Genomic DNA, 18,370 nt, shown 5'->3' with positions numbered 1-18,370 from the left:
CTTACAAATATTTCCAATTATGTTATCTATTGATAAGTCTCTAGAAGTCTTCCACTCTTTGGGCAATTGTTCACATGTTTCCCTTGCTTTCTCATGTGATTCACTCTCCTTAGACACTTCATTTGGTTCATTCTCCAATAGGGATTGATCAAGCAACTCATTTAAATCTTCAATTTCAGTTTGCCTTGTCTCTTGTCTATTAGACTCATCAAATACCACATGGACAGATTCTTCTACAACTAGAGTTCTCTTATTATAGATCCTATAAGCTTTACTATTTGTAGAATATCTTAGAAAAATTGCTTCATCAGCCTTTGCATCAAACTTTCCAAGTTGCTCTTTCCCATTATTCAGCACATAGCACTTACACCCAAACACTCTAAAATATGAAATGTTAGGCTTCCTTCCATTATATATTTCATAGGGTGTTTTCTTTAATATAGGCCGAATCAGAACTTTGTTTAACACATGACAAGCTGTGTTAATAGCATCAGCCCAAAAATATTTTGGCAAGTTTGTTTCATTTAACATTGTCCTAGCAAGTTCTTCTAAGGACCTATTTTTCCTCTCAACAACCCCATTTTGTTGAGGTGTCCTAGGTGCTGAGAAATTATGGTTTATGCCATGTTCCTCACAGAATTTCTGAAACATCATGTTTTGAAACTCACCTCCATGGTCACTTCTTATAGAGGTAATGTTTGAACACTTCTCATTTTGAACAAGCTTGGCAAATTTTTTAAAGGCATTAAAAGCATCATTTTTGTTTGCAAGAAACATAACCCATGTGTATCTTGAGTAGTCATCAACAATCACTAAGCCATAGTAATTTTTGCCTAAGCTCATGGTTCTTGAAGGACCAAACAAATCCATGTGAATTAATTGCAAAGGTCTAGTTGTGGAAATCTGATTTTTGCTTTTAAAGCTAGCCTTCACTTTCTTGCCCTTTTGACAAGCATCACATAGTTTGTCCTTACCAAACTTGAGTTTAGGTAGACCAATCACTAATTCTTTCCTACTAAGCTTATTCAAATGATCCATATGAATATGTGCAGCTCTCCTATGCCAAAGCCATATGTTTTCTTCTTGAGTTATTAAGCACTTAGTGTTTGAAATTGCTATAGAGTGTTCTAAGTCAAGCATGTATATATTGTCAATCCTTTTTCCTATGAATTTGATTTCTTTAGTTTTTTTTATCACATATCAAGCAACATGTATTATCAAATTCAATTCTAAAACCTTTATCACTTAGTTGACTTATACTCAGCAAATTATGTTTCAAACCATCAACAAGCATTACATTTTCAATCAATGTTTGAGAGGAGGAATTACCAACATTGCCATGGCCGAGAATTTTCCCTTTGTTGTTGTTACCATAGGTAACATACCCTTCATTCTTCAATTTCAGACTTGAGAATTTTGAAGGATCCCCATTCATATGCCTTGAGCAGCCACTATCAAGATACCAAAGTAGATTTTTGGCCCTCAAGCATTCCTACAACAAAGATTCAAAGAAAAAATTTAGGTACCCATGTGGAGGGTCCTTGTTGGTTAGTTCTCAGCCTTTGGCTCTTTTCAACCCAAACCATCTCTCCATTTGGAACTCCATATTTTCTAGAATAGCAGTTCCTAATTGTATGGCCTCTTTTATAGCAATAAAAACAAGTTGTTTGTCTAGAGACATTGCTTTTAAATTTTCTAAAGTTTTGGTTTTTCACAAAAGCTTCTTTCTTTGAATTAAATGGAATGCTCATGCTTTGATTAAAACCAAGTCCACTCCTATCAAAAGTGTTTCTTTGTTTTCCCAAAAGAATGTTTAAGTTTGAATTTCCATTTGTGAACTTTGCAAGAGTGGATTTCAAATCAGCATTTTCTTTTTCAAAAATTTTGCAATGTTCACAAGCATCTTTTGAGGAAGTGGAGTTTTCACAATGAACTTCATTAAAGTTAAACATAGTTTGAAGATTTTCATGCTCACGTTTTAAATCCTCAAGCTCTTGTTCAGCTTTAATTAAGGCATTTTCATACCATTTCAGCTTGTTTTTCAACTTTGAATTTAAGGCTCCTAATTTTACAGCTTCTTCATGAATTTGTATAAAAGCTTCTTGGAGTTAATCATAGTCCGGATTGGATTCAAGGTCAGAATCACTTACAATTGTGTCTTGTTCAGTTCCAGCCATGAAGCACAAGTTATTCTCCTCACATTCGGATTCATCACTTGATGTGCTTGAGTCATTATCATCCCAAGCAATGTAGGCTTTCTTCCCTTTTCCATTTCTCTTGCTTTTCTTCTCCTCTTGTTGCTTCTTCAAGATATTTGGAAACTCATCTTTCATGTGTCCCGGTTTTCCACATTCAAAGCAATTGAAGGAGGATGTGCTTGCTTCCTCTTTCTTGTTTGTCTTTTTATTGAATTTGTAGGGGGAATTCTTCTTTCTTCTTATGAATTTTCTGAACTTCTTCACCAGCAGATTGAAGTTCTCGATTTCGGAATCATCGGAGCTTGTTTCTTCGCACACCTCTTTTCCTTTGGCAGATTTCAGGGCTTTCAATGACACTCTTTTGCCTTTCTTATCTTGCTGCTCATGTTCATCAAATATGTGCAGCTTTTGCTCATGCTCTCTCAGCTTCCCAAAGAGAGTAGCTAATGTCAAGGAGGTCAAATTCGTGTGTGTGTGTGTGTGTGTGTGTGTGTGTGTGTGTGTGTGTGTGTGTGTGTGTGTGTGTGTGTGTGTGTGTGTGTGTGTGTGTGTGTGTGTGTGTGTGTGTGTGTGTGGTAGAAGCTAAGATTCAAGCTTAAGGAGCTCAGATCGTTAGAGATAAGTTAATCCTTGAGGGTTTGAGAGTTCTCCCCTTTTTCTTTTGATTTCTTGTCTTTAGGAAACAATCAAAGTAAGGAAATCTTGTTGTTTAATTCTATAAAATTGATTTGAGTTGATTGTACTACTGATTAGCCCATTGTTAGTAATTAAGCTAAATTTATGTTGATTAAAGTTATTGGTGAAAGTTTGGGTTTTGGAGTGTTGAACCAAACCCAAAGAATCCTTGATTCTTGATAGATTTTTTGATGTATGTATTATTTGAGGTGATCTTCATGTTGGTTATGTTGTTTAGAAGAAGATTAAGGGGTTTCATGTGGTGGATGGTGGTCGGTGGCTGGATAAGGCTAGAAGAGTGCATGCACCATGGTACTGTAGGACATTCTCACTTAGCGAGCCTTCAAATTATGAAGGCCAAAAGCTTATGTTTCGTATTCTCACTTAACAATGCATGAGTCGCTTATCAAAAGTGCATGATCATGATGGACATGATTAAGACTTACTAAGCGACATCTAATTATTGAGCGAGAGTGACCCACATAAAGTTGAGGTCATTGAGCGAGAATAGCTTGCTCAGTGAGAAGGAGCCACATAAAAGTTAGGACGCGGAGCAAGATAGGCTTGCTCTGCGAATAAAACAATGGAGAGTTGTGTTCGTTCAACGAGCTCTAGTTGACTTATCTAAAGATTCCAATGAGGGATGATCGCTCAAAAAGCATAATCTCATTTGGTGAAAATCCTATTTTTTACTAACATTAAGTTAGATGATATATTTTGATGTTCTTATTAACTTGAGTTGTTGTATATGTTATAATAAGGTGAACAATGATATATGATGTTGAATGGTGATGATTTATGATGAGTTGAGATGAATTGTTTTGAGTTATTTCTTGTTGCTTAAGTTGTAAGTTTCTTTTTAACATGACTAGATGTTGTTAAGTTGAATTAATTATAGACTTGTTAAGCTAAGTTGTTGAGTTTCCTGTGTTATTGAATGAAGTTGGTGATGCATTTGCATGATTTTATGGAGTTGAAAAGTTGATGAAAAATAAGAGGGGAACTTAGTTGTTTTAAGTTGAATGATCCCATAGAATGGATTTAAATTGTGGTGCTCTAAGAACCCAATATTGAAAACCCCTAGTGAGAGAGTTGGCTATTGGGGAAAGAGTTGTTTTTGAAAAGTTGTCTCCTCTAGGATTTTTAAGTTGAAAATGATATGAGCGTCAAGTCGAGCTATACTTGAGATAAGTGGCCAACAAGTAAGGCATGAAGTCGGAGGCTAAATTCAATGAATAGAAAGGTGCATAATATTTGGAGGGTAGGGAACAAACTAATTCCATTTAGGATTTGGTTAATACATATCAATGTTGTGGTAGACTCATACCCAAGATGCTCTATTCTTGACAATAGTACTAGACCTTAGTTTAAGTGGTGACACCCAAGAAACCATCATAAGTTGCTTATGACTATTCTACTAAATCTGTATTGTTATGGCCTAAAGAGATGAAATGTCTTTTGTGTTGTAGGTTTTGTAGAGTCAAGTCACTTAGATCGTTCACTATATTGTAGGAGATCTATAGAGTGGATAAATGTGTGACAATGCATAGAATTGTTGAGTTGTACATATATGATATGTATGCTTGAGTTGTTGAGTTGTTTTGTGTTGATATTTTGATGTTAAGTTGGAAGTTGCTCCTGGTGTTGATGTTGAATTATAAGAGTTGATGTTGGGTTATATTAAAACCTAATATCTAAGTTGTAAAGTTGATTTTAAGTTGTTATAGTTAACTTTTATGCTTTCTATTCTATGTTATTCCTTCCACAAGCTTATCCTTATTTTTACATGTTTAAGGATTAGGGTTTAGGGTTTTTGATACAACGTTGTATAGAGCTGTTAGACTAACTATTTATGGTAGAATTCGTTTGTGAGTTCTTTTTATTTGAACTACCACACAATGGTTTCAATTTAGGTATTTATAATTAAATCTTCTTAAGAAAAAGAAAGAAAATATGGCCAAGAAGTTGTCATACCCAGCAATTCCATGCACAAAATCCATATGCGCAGGCGGTAAGTGCTTATGACAGTGTAAGTATGATTTTTTCGACCTCCTCTCTTAACATGCTTCTCAAATTTATAGAACCAATCAAAGGCGGTTAATTTTGTGCAAGTTCAACGTGGGCGCGTAACCGCTGTCCACTACCCCGATTACATGGCTTACATATAACCTCTCGTAACCGTTCATCCCACGTTTCTTTATTTCTTCGACTAGGGTTAATAACCGCGTAGGTGTAACTGTCCCAACTTGCTTAAACAACCTCTATTAGAATTCCTCGACCTATCTTTGAAAACCCACATTTTTTTGTCTTTGCTTGACCTATATCTGTATGACATGTATTCCAATTTGTTCGAGTGGATTCGAGATAATGTTTTGGGTGTTTCGAATGTCCCCAACACCAACACTTATGATTTTATATTTTCAGTAAAAATATTTGTACATATTTATATATGTACAAGGATTATTGTAACCCTTAAGGGTTGTCCTAATAGAACATTGTATAAAGTTGTTTGACTAACACCTAGTGTTTTATGTTTTCAGTACATATATTTGTAAATATTTATATATGTATAAGGATTATTGTAACTCCCTAAGGGGATTTATGTTTTAAAATCATATAGGCAGGATTTGTTTTTATGATTTTTGTACCCTATACATATATTTGTAGAATGAATATCAAGATATTGTTTGCACAAGAATATTAGGTTAGATGATCTTTATATTTTTCATTGCATGGTGTATGTGATGTTGTGTCATGTATAGTGGCCTGTTGGGTCATTACAAACTTTGTATTTACAGAATAATTGGTGTAAAAAACCTAGGGAGACTTTCTTGTAAAAGAATATTAGGGTAGATTGCTTAAAGTGACAAGTCAAAGAACATTTACATTGAGCTACTAGTAGCTTATTAAAGAATACCTTGTATCTTTGTAAAAGAAAGTGAAACTTGATCAAATTAATCAAGATCTAGATGTAGTATCAATGGTTGAAAGGAACTAGTATAAAATCCTTTGTATTTCTTTTTTTGTCTGCACTCTTTAGTTTGTGTGTTTAATCCACTACTTGTGAAAAATGTTGAAGTTTTTCCAAATAGAATTCAATCCCTTTATTGTGTTTGCCTTAGCTCCATACACCTCCTTATCAAGTCTTGTTTTATGTGATAACAATGAGTCCTTATAGCTTTTATCTTTAATGAAGAACAACTTTACAAAGGTAGGTGATACAATAGTAGATGAGCTAACTTTTTTGTAGAAGAGTAGACAACTTTTGTTCTTTAGTAAATGAAGTTTCCAATCAACAAAAATATCAAATCTTCAGGTTTTGTTGATCGCAAGAATGTTATTCCTAGTAGTAGCTTGGAGAGCATTCATATTGTAGCAATAGTAGTTCATTAAAACAAATATAAGTACAATTTGATGAGCTTCATCTAGGTAAATGATACCTTCGGATGGTTCTAGATAGATGATACATCTAAGAACTAATATGTAAATTATTCAAAAATGTTTATCATGTCATAATCAAAACATCAATAAGATGAAGGGGCACCAATTCATCCTTTGAGCTAACATAACACTTTATTATCAATTGCCTTTATTATCTTTCTTAACAAAATGACAAACTCAAGCTTCTTTGAGGTTGGTGACATCTTTAAGGCAACATAATACTTTCCAAATAGAAAATTACAAAATTTCCTCACGGGTAAGTTTAGTCCAAAAGTTGTTTAAGATTGATACATGAAAATGTCCAATCCTTCTTGTTGAAAAAATTGATAAGGAACTTAAGTCATATAAAAAGTGACAATTTAGTAAAATGTATTTAATGCTAACATTTATGGCACCAATGGACACTTATCATACGAAGAAGAAAAGGCAAGTAAAACTGCAAGTGAATCTTGAAGGACTTGTAACAATCATCTTGAAAGGCTACCTATAAATATGAAGTTTAGTTTAATCAATAAAGAATCGCGTTACTCATTTTGTATAAAATTGACAATACATTCTATTGTAACTATCTCTGTAAAAAGTTTTCTTATACTATATTGTTTTATCACGTCTTAAGAAACATAAAACTTGTTAACTTTACTCGAAACTCAAACTAAGTGTTTCAGCTGGGAAATTTGAAAAGACTTTGTTTGTAAAATGTACTTGTGTACTTTGATGTCTGGAAAAATTTTGTTTAATAAAGAATACTTGAGTAATTGCTTGAAGAGGTAAGTAAAAAACTATTTAGGTTGGGTTAACATTAACTTGTAAATAAAAATACTTTTATGACTTTGATAAGTTAATGAAACTTGATCAAATTGGTAAAAAAAAATTGACGTAATCTTTTGGTACAGACGAACTAGTATAAATTCTTGTATTGTCTACCTCATCTTTCTCTCTTAGCTTGTTATTTTACTTGTTGTGTTATGAAAAGGAGTTGAGGTTTTTAATAAACACAATTCAACCTCCTTCTAGTATTTATTTTAACCTCACACATGCCAATCTAACTTTTCTTTCTTTACAATATGTGTCTTAAGAAACTATATATATATTTTTATACTTAATTAATATGTAAAGATTAAGTCTCATATTTTAAATTTAACAAAATTTCAACAACATTTTGTTTTGGAATCTAAGTATATAAAATGAAAGTAATAATATCAAATTCACAACAATCAAATATGCATTCAGAAAATAACACAAAATGTCAGAAAATAACACAAAATGTACTAAAATAAAATTTCATCAAATTTACGCCGAGACATAACTGGTATATCAGAATAACAAACAAATCTTCTCCCAAATTGTCTAACTAGATAATTAAAAAATATACAAAAACTTGAGAACAACAAAATAAAAAAATTTAAATTGTAATCTAATTAAAAAAAATTTGAAATGTTCAAACATATCGAGCAACTAAAGAAAATGACAAACTATAACCATTCCCAAAGCTCAATAAGCCAGAGCAGCGAAAACATGAGATTAATTATTTGGGATTAAAACATGAGATTTTATATCGGTTATTGTTTTAACCGATGTAAAATGTAAATTTTACTTCTATTAAAATAGCAACTAACGTATACTATAATTAGTTTACAGAAATTGTCTAACCAATATAAAGTCTGCTTAACTTTTACATCATTTAAAATATTAAATGTATAAAATATTATTTGACTTTATTTACAATGTCACCGCTTTATAATAATAATAATAATAATAATAATAATAATAATAATAATAATAATAATAATAATAATAATAATAACGGTTATTTGTGGACTGATACCAAAGTATATCATAGAATCCATATTTTGTAATAGTTATATTTAAAAATAAAAAAATTAAACACCTAATTAACGCTCATTGTGTCTATGCATCCCTCTCTTAACTATTATAACATAATTATGTTTTTCTCTCTTTTATCTTTCTCACTAATTGTTAAATAGGTTATAAGCTTTTTAGGTGTTCAATTTTTTAAAAACAATTATTAGAACTAAAGTAAAAAAATAAAATAAAAATACAATTAAGGGTCTAAAAAATATATATATTTTTATCATATTTAAAAAAACTAAAATCATAAACATATTAAACACAATAAATTGATCATTGTCCTCTCAAACTCAAAAGTAGTACAATTCAGCAATATTGTACGATCACGACCAGACTAGCTACCACAATTATTGGTGGCAACTCTTGCTTTCGATTCTACAATAGGCCAAGAAGAAAATTTTAAATGATTGGCTTAGCAAGTTTGCAATTTTAGAAGAGTATTTGCATAAGCCAAAAATATGATATCTATAATACATCAAAAATATACATACACGTACCTTTCATATCATGTAACGTTAATGTCTTTCATACCAAAGGATTTTGGAATAATTAGATATACTTTCTCAATTATGGACAAAAGTGAATGTCATATGTATCTGTCAAAAATATATTTTTTTTATTAAAAATTATCATTTTCGTTATCTTAATAAGATAATTATTTGTGTCACAATATACTGAAAAGTCCAAATTCGTCAGGTCTTAATTTGTGTCATAATGTAATGTACGAATAGTTGTCGTTTCAATCATGGGTTGCATTGTGGGGTTTGAATCGATTAATTGACTTTAAAAGGGAAAAAAGTATTCATAAATAAGTACAAAAAAATGAACAATACATATTATGAGAATTATGAGAATAAGAATATTCTCATAATATAACATACGAGCGACATTTGGCAATTTTTACCCAACAAAATGAAAAGAGAAAAAAAAAAGAGTGATAATAATTAATATAAGTGTAGACAACTAGTCATCATGCCCTAACAAACTCTATCATTATTATAGTACTTTGATATAGCTCATCATATTGAACAAAAAAACATGCACTCGTAACCAAAAGAAAAAGAAAAGAAAGATCAATAATTGTACATATAATGATTATTGATATATTTAACCATGATCATGATCAAGTTTCAAAAAATTTCAATCTACTAATTATATTTTATTTTAGCTTTACAGGTTTATACGCAAATAAATATTGGTGTCGTTTCTTGGTATGCTGTACCAACCTCGCTGTTTACAAAAAGTCTATATTTGATATGATTTTCTCGATATCAAATCTTATGTTCATTATATGCTATCGTATGCAAATGTGCTATATTTTAATTTTAATTTCAATTCATTTGTTTTTATTTTGATAGACAAATAATATACTCAAACTTATAATAATACGTGATTTACAATAAATTTTAATATATATTTTTTTATATATTTTAGTGAGAAAGTTATAGGTAAGATTTTCTTTTGTGAATATAATTGATTTTTTTGTTTCATAAAAAATAATAGTAAATATTTTTTTTTATTAATGAGCATAAGACTTGAAATTTTAATAGTTCTATCTTTAAAAGAATTCAAATATATAGAGTTGGTAAAATAGACTACCAATTCTCTTTATAATTGACCTAATGCATGTCATAAACGATAAAGAATTGAGTCAAAGAGACTCATATTAAATTCAATTTTCTAAATTAATGTCTGTCTAAACTTAGACCATGAGTTATGAACTTTTCAGACCATCCTTGTTTTCACTGGGTGAATATTTGATGGTAAATTCCTAATACTTGATCATCAACAAGATAATAATATTATTAAAATTCTTTTCAAAACTAGAAATGTCTAATTTTTTTATCATGTGATATATATGTATACTTTTTTTAACCTTTCTCTTTGAAAAACATTTTTTTGAATAAAAATAAGTGTTTACATTTTTTTAGTATGTTTATCCAAACATTTTTTTTTGAATATTTAAAAAAAAAATTAGAAGCAACTCTTACCTACTTTTTAAAGTATTATTATTAATTTAATTTTAAGAAGACCTTTTATAATTTTTTATAATACAAATTTAATTAATCCAACTGTTGAATTATATGATATTATACTTAAGATCACATATATCAAATTTTACATGATTTGTACTCTATAAGATTTTATTCAACAATAGATATTTACATAAATATTAAATATCATATATTATGTTAAAATAAAATAATATGATAAACTACTAAATAATTTTGAAATCATATAAAATTTGACAATACATAATTTTAAGGATAATATTACATAATTTAATAGTTGAATTGGTTAAATTTACAATGTACACAAGTTTATTAAATATAAAATTAAAATATGATATAAAGTATAATTTACTTTTAAACATGCATATAGTACTATAAACGAATTATATATCTCTCATTCTATATATATGAGGAGGAATCCATTTACTTCAAGAGTAAGTGTACCTAAACTTATTTCGTTCAATAATTCATGATTTACATCAAATTTTAATGATCCAACAATTAAATTTAAAATTCTTAATGCATAGATCAAGTTTGAAAATTTTTTAAAAATTTAAAAATTATTTAATACTTTATTTCATATTTAAATTTATAGATTTGATCTATGTATTAAAAACCTTAAATTCAACAATTAAATTATTAAAATTTGATATAAAACACGAGTTATTGAATAAAGTAAAATTTAGATAGACTTAATTTTGAAGTATACAATATAGGAGAAACTGTATTTAATTCAAAACCTCGTAGCCCATCTTTTCAATGGGAGTGTCGTATGCCTTGAGCTCCTCGTTGTGTCGCTTCATGTCGGTAATATATTCTTCAAACTTGCAGAAAATCTTTATAGTAACAACTTAGATGTTACATCATGCAATATAGGAAAAATCAAACCTACGAATTTTCAAGAGGACCTACAATGGTAGCGAAATTCATATACTATGCGTCTATGCCATGCACGAGTCTTATTCTTTTTAAGTGCAAAATATGACATAACCTTAGAACTAATGCATAAAACATTAAAACCAAATATAGTATTCTACAAGTAGATATCGTTAGGATTCAAACAAGTCCCACATCGATAAAATAATACAACAAATAACAACTTATATAATACAAACATACTTCAATGATTGAGAGGCCTTTTAGGTGATGACCAAAAACAAAACCGTGAGGGCTAAGTCCGGACAATATCTCATCATTGTAAAATATGTTTGTAATAAAATTATAAAATAATTCATAAAATATCCTCTCAGACAAATACCATAAATAACCCCATCACTCCATTATAACTCCGTTTATTCTGAAAAAGGCATTAGTTATCACGTGATCATGCAAGGTCTAAATCATTATAATTGAAGTTATACACTTGATGCGAATCTATTTTTTGAGAGTAGCATTCTTTGTTTATGACTTATTTTTCCAACGAAGATTCATAGGATTTGTGATTTGACAGTCAAACTATTTTAACTTCCAATTATGGTATAAAATATATACTTTTAGAACTGTGTTTCTTGATCTTCAACATTCATGTTATTTTTATGTCTGTTTAACTGTTTGGTTAGGAACTCGAAGGAACCTCCAACAGTGTCGGAATAGTGCCACACAGTGCCATCATTGAAGATTCCCCAATCCCCATTAGCACCCACAAAATAATTAAATCAATAACAAAAAATAAATTCCTATGTTAAAGGGAATTTGCATCGACCTTACCAATTTTTTCAACCCAAACATCACTATCTCATGTTGAAATTTACGTTTTGCTTTAACATGAATTCAAGTAGGATCACAATTATTTTGAAGTTAAGGAGATGTATATATTTATAGTACATCCTCTTTATTCATGCCTTAAAACCAGGGGCGATACAGATTACAGAAGATATCATTTGTCGAATTAAGAACATGAATTGCACTTAATTTTATTTTCCTTTCATTTGTAAACTTTAGTCGAACTGTGTGTTTGATTTGTGAACACGAATTGCTTGCATGTGTGTGTGTGGAAGAACATTGCACTTAATTTTATTTTCCTTAGATTTGAAAATTTTACTAACTATTATAACAATTTTTAATTTTATATTAAATGTAAATTTTTTAAAATTTACTATTAGATTGAAAGTTCCTTATCATATGTAAGTCCCACAACTCTTTTCTTCCTTTTACTCTTCATTTCTTCGTCTTTGGCTGAAACTAAATCTTTTTCCTCCTCTTCTTGTTTTTTTTTGAAGATTGAGCTGAGGAGAAACTGAGCTTTTGGTGCCATAGAGCTTGAAGTTTGGGAAAACCCGGAGTTGTGTGGAAGCTTGTTCTCTTCTTCCTCGAAGCTCGAATTCTTCTTCTCCGAGGTAAGGGAAGCTAGAAATGTGGAGTAGAAATTTATAGTGTTGCATTGTTGAGCTGATTTCAAGTAGAAACATGTAGGATTATCCAACATGGTTGATAAATAGAGTTGGAAAGTTGAGTTTTGGGTAAGAGTTGAAAATATGATGGATTTGTGTTGTTTAAGGTTTGCATGTGGTGCTTTTGATGATTTCTAAGTTGCATGTTGTGTTGTGTGTTGAAAATGTATGATTTCTTGTGTTGGGCCTTCCTACATTGATGATTCTATATGTTTTCAGTGCATTTGCATTTCTGGTTTTGGTTAAAATGGTGAAGAACTTGTGTGTTTCTATCCTCAACGATTGAGCCCTTTGAAAGGAATGAGCCCTTTAGGGGCCACATGTAAGGGGAGCATTCTAGGAGGCAAAGGGCTGAGCCATTGGGAACGACTGAGCGCTTTGTGAAATAGTTGAGCCCTTTGAAAGGGCTGAGCCCTTTGGGGGCCACGTGCCAGGGGAGAATTCTTGGAGGCAAAGCGCTGAGCCCTTTGGAGGCACTAAGAACTTTTGTGCTTTCAGAATTTGACTTTGTAGCTTCATGAAAGTTGTAGCCTTAGATCTTAGCTTTCCAATGACATTGGAATCACCCAAAAAGGAGGTCCAGAACTCTAGATATGACTATTTTAGTGAACTAGGGTCAAGTTGTTAGCATTAGTTATAACTATTGCAATTTTTATAAGTTTTAACAAAGTAGATGATGGAATTAGGACTTGATGTCTTCATAAGAGTTTTAAGAAATCTTCTTATATTTCATATGAGATAAGGATGAGCATGATAGGAGTAGTATAATCCTGATATGTTGTTTTAAGTGAAGGTTGTCATTTCACAATGAGTGATTTGGTTAAGTTGATAGTTGTTTTGGGTGTTTAAATTTATTTATGTTGTTATATTGAGTAATTTGGCATGATTTATGAGTTTTAAATATGAAATAAGAGATATATTATGTGACAAAAATGTTGTTTATTGATATATGATAAAATGTTGAAAAATGATGAATTAATGTTGTAGTATGATGAGAAAACATAGTTGTAAGTTGAGAGTTGCATGTTGAACCCTAGTTGTGTAGTTGTGTAGAGATGTTATATAAGTTGAATGAGCTGTTGTGTTGTTAAAATGTGTTGTTAAACAGTGTTGATGAGTTGCTATGTTGATAAACTGTGTTGTTAAAGTTATGAGTTGACTATGTTGTTCAAGTTAAAAGTTGATTGAGATGATGAGTTGAAAACTGTGTTGATTGTGTTGTGATTATGAGTTGTTGATCACCAGGACTAGAGAAGATGTTTTCGAAGTTACTCATCCCATTGTGTGAATTGAGATAGTTGTGGTGCTCTAAGAGCTCAATTTGTTGAAAAACCCTCCTTGAGAAGTTGTCCCTTAGAGTGGATGATATGTTGTTCTCCTCTAGGACTTAGTTGATCTCATGTGTGGGCAAGGTCGAGACACACGTGTATGAAGCGACCACAGTATAGGGGCCAAGTCGAGCTATACTGATTACAAGCGGCCAATATGAGTAAAGTACGAAGTCGGGAACTTAGTTCCTAACTGAGTATCGGAGGGTTGTGGTATTTGGAAGATAGTCAGTAGGCTAATCCCATAGGTGGCTTAGTTGATTTAGCTAATGCCGTGGTAGGCCTAATCCTAGTTGTTCTATCTTGACAAAGTACTATACTTCCTTGTTTAAGTGGCAAAGTCTAATAAACTATTATCGTGTTATGGATTTTTATCTAAATTTGTTGTTTACCTAGAAAACCAAAAAGGTTCTGTGTTGTTGGTTCGGTAGGACCTAGCCATTTAGACTGCTCAAATATGTTGTAGTAGATCTCCGAGTTTTAATGCCTGACGATGCATAAGTTGTTGATGAGTTGATTTTGTGTTGACGTAAGTTGTGCATATGTTGTTATGTTGTGAAGTTGTGTGTTGTTTATGTGTTGTATATTGAACCCCTTGAGGATGATGATAGTGTTGTGTCGTAAGTTGCTTATATATATGTTGATTCTTTTCACTAGCTTACCCTTACATGTTTTCATGTGGTGTGGACTATAATGATCATACTATGTATATGAGCAGGACAAGGATAGGCTATTGTGAACTGTTGGAGGCCATTTGGTGGTAGGAGTTGGAATAAATGATCTTTTATTTTTTTTTTGTGTGTGTAGGTTACCTTAGAGTAGCATTTTGTCGACATTGTATATATTTATTTGACCTGTTGAACCTTTATGGTTGGATAGATGTGTGTGTATATATATATATATATATATATATATATATATATATATATATATATATATATATTCTCTTGATATACTATTTGGTATATATATTTATAGTAGTTTCAGTTGTTGTTCCGTAGTGTGACGGTCAAGGCAGGTCGTTACAATATATATAAAATTTTATAGTAATTTAAAATAATTTTATATCTCATTCATATATAAATCAAAATTGATGTAATTTATACATTTCAAAACATCCTAATTATGAATAATTTAATTCTTTCAAATTGTTTAATTTTAACAAAATTTGACAAACATACAATGTCACATGAAGTTATAATTCAATAGTTGGATCAACAAAATTTAAGTTTAATATAAAATTATTTAATAATATAATAATTGATAAAAAAATTATATCTATGTCATTTGATCCCTTCCTTTATATATATATATATATATATATATATAATTAGTGACTTAAATCAAACTATAATTAATTAGATCAAATTTTCAATGTATATTAACTAAGTGATTTCATCGAAGATTAAAGAAGCTTATTTATTAAGATTATTATATTACATAAAAAAGTATTCAACAATAGAGCTTTACTTGAATGTGTTATAGTTTATATATACATTTAGGTAAAACCAGTGTTTTAAAACTCGGTTCGAACCGGCCGGTCGAACCGGAAACCGGTGGTTGGACCGAGCCGAACCAATGATCAGACCGAATGTGCAGCTGATTCGGTATGACTCGGTATGACCCGGCTAAAAATCCGGTTGAACTAGCGACTCGCGGGTCTCATGACCCAAACCGGGTCATCACTTTTTTTGGAAAAAAAAAATTTAAATGGCGTCGTTTTTTTAATTTAAAAAATAAAATCTTCAATTTTTAATGTCTCTGCCCCCATTTGCTGCACGCTTAAGCTTTGAAACCCTAAGTCTTTTTTTTCAGATTGATTTTAAGACACAAACCCAACCCTCATGCACCATCGCACGTCGCTCGTCGCTCCGTCGGATCACTGCACAATTGCACCGCCGCACTCTGCATAGCCGCACAGTTGCACAGTCGCACCACTGCACCACCGCATAGTCGCTGGTTTCTTCAGACAGCTGGGAAAAAAGACAGATCTGTTAGCTGTAGTTTTAGCTTGTATATGTGCATCTTTCACCGGAGCAGGTAGGGGTGGAGATGCATCTGATCTTTCAGCGGTCCCCGGTCGTCAGTATCATGTCCCCTCGTCTCAGCATCTAGAAGAATAGCTAGGCTTTTATGAACCCGGTTCACAAGGTAAATGTTTTCATTTCCGAAGAAGGAGAATCCAGAAGATTGTTATTACAAAATTCGAATAGATTTATTACTTGATAAGTTATATAGCTAGTAGCACATTTTGGTCTGTGACATACGTAATTGTTTGACTAATTAAAGAATAAAGATAGTGTATTGCTCCTTTGATATTTATTATTAAATAAATTTTATTACTAGCAATAAGGAGGATTGGCTACTCATATTTAGAACTTGTTTTATTTGCTTAAAACTCATGAATGACATTATAAAATTATGTTAAAATGTGTTTGTAATTTTTTTAGAGTTTCTTTTAAGGTATGATGTGATTTTTTTAAAAAATTTATAAGTATGAAATATGTATAACAAATATTTTTTTAATTTTTTTTAATAGAAACCGGGTCATGCGGTTTAATAAGTGACCCACCGGTCTAACCATTGACTCATTGACCTAGTACTCTCACCGGTTCAATGACCGGTTCGGTTTTTAAAACACTGGGTAAAACTCTATTGTTAAACACATCCTTTTTATTGAGGTAATAATATTTTTAATAATTAAACGTATGAAAAGATGTTTGAGTCCTACATTTTAAATTAATAATAAACAAAGTAACAATTAATTAGATGAGAGTATATTATACTTATAATGTATTTTTTTATTATTCATATAAATTGAATTTAATAACTCGCATACTATTCAATCAATTGAATTAAAAAAAACTCCCTTGTTACTAATAATGTATTTAGTCCAAGCGCATAGCTAGGGATCAAACAATGATAATGCATAACTGGTGTATTTACTTTACCAAAACTATGGTGTAATAATACAATAAAGAAAAAGAGTTAAAACACCAATTTTCTTCTTAGTTTCACATATATTCTCAATTTATTCCTGCTTCTTTTTCTTGCACTAAATCCCTCTAAATCTTGGTTAAAGTAAAAATTGCTACTATTAACTGTCATTGTACACCGAAAACAAGTGTAGTGGTGAAGAAATTGATATACATGCATAAAGATGTAGGGATTTAGAGTTGATTTATACATAAAAAGAGACACGCCCTTAATTAAGTATAACTGTGGAAGAATTGAGATACCGATAGATGTATTAATTAAAACTTATGTTTGATCTCATTGTCTTTGTTATATATAAGAATAGACGCCTTTGAGATTAAATCGATCTTAAATACACTAAAAGAAAATACCTTTGAGCTAATACAATATTTATTTTTAAAAATTATTTTTATCTACATTATAAATATAATAGATGATATATTATTAAAAAATATTATTATAAACTATAATGACATACAAAATATATTATTGAATTTCATTCAAAATTATTTTTATCTACATTATAAATATAATTTATCCTCATTTTATAAACTAATTTTGTAGGATTGAGTTATACTCAAACTCACATTCTAAACTAGTATAGAGTTTTTTAGCTTTATTTTAAAAGGGTAACTTATTCTTGATTCACGTACTAAATACAATAATGTTAGACGTAAGAGGATATATTTAAAAAAACTTAAATCTTACTTGTCTTAAATCATTAAAAAGAATCGCTTACTATTTATCCACGTACTAAATATAACAATATTAAACATGAGAAAGTATATTGAGAAAAATACAAATTTTACATTAATTAGAGATAAAATAATTAAAGAGTATAGAAGTGAAAGATAAACCTCATCTTATAACACACCGATTTTGTAAGATTGAATTAAACTCATTATACACATTCTAAAATTAGATATTAATATAAGATTTTCTGTAAAAAAAATTAGTATTAGACTCATCAAAAGTAAACTCTTATTGCAGTGCGACTTAGCTTTTTTTTTTTTTTTTTTTTAAAAGAAAAAAAATAAAGATAAAAGAAGAGGCACGAACATAGGGATATGATGAAGTTAATTTCAAGCCCAGGGAAATATGGAATTGCTTTTTTGATAGCAAAAATTTCAATGTAAAGATGATCATAACTTTTCAAGCACATGGCATCCACATTTCACTTCTTTAATTTGTTTTCATTAATGCAGCTGAAAGGCTAGAGTTAGGGTTGTCTTTCATAAACCATATATGTTGCTCAGTCGTACTACAACACTTCAAAATATGATCATAATAATACATTATTGAAAATCCCTTTATGAACATAATTAATTATTATTTTAATATTATAGAAATCAATTCCAAAAACATTAAATTGACGGCAAACCTTATGATTATTAGATCGAAAGACCTAAGTTTAAAGACCTTAATTAAAATTGATTTCATCATCTCTGTCATCCTTGACTCATTATACACACACAAATATC

The sequence above is a fragment of the Cajanus cajan genome, chromosome 8 (assembly GCF_000230855.2).
Source record: "Cajanus cajan strain Asha chromosome 8, NIPB_CcT2T_4, whole genome shotgun sequence".
Classification (NCBI taxonomy): Eukaryota; Viridiplantae; Streptophyta; class Magnoliopsida; order Fabales; family Fabaceae; genus Cajanus; species Cajanus cajan.
Note: the sequence above shows the minus strand (reverse complement) of the source record.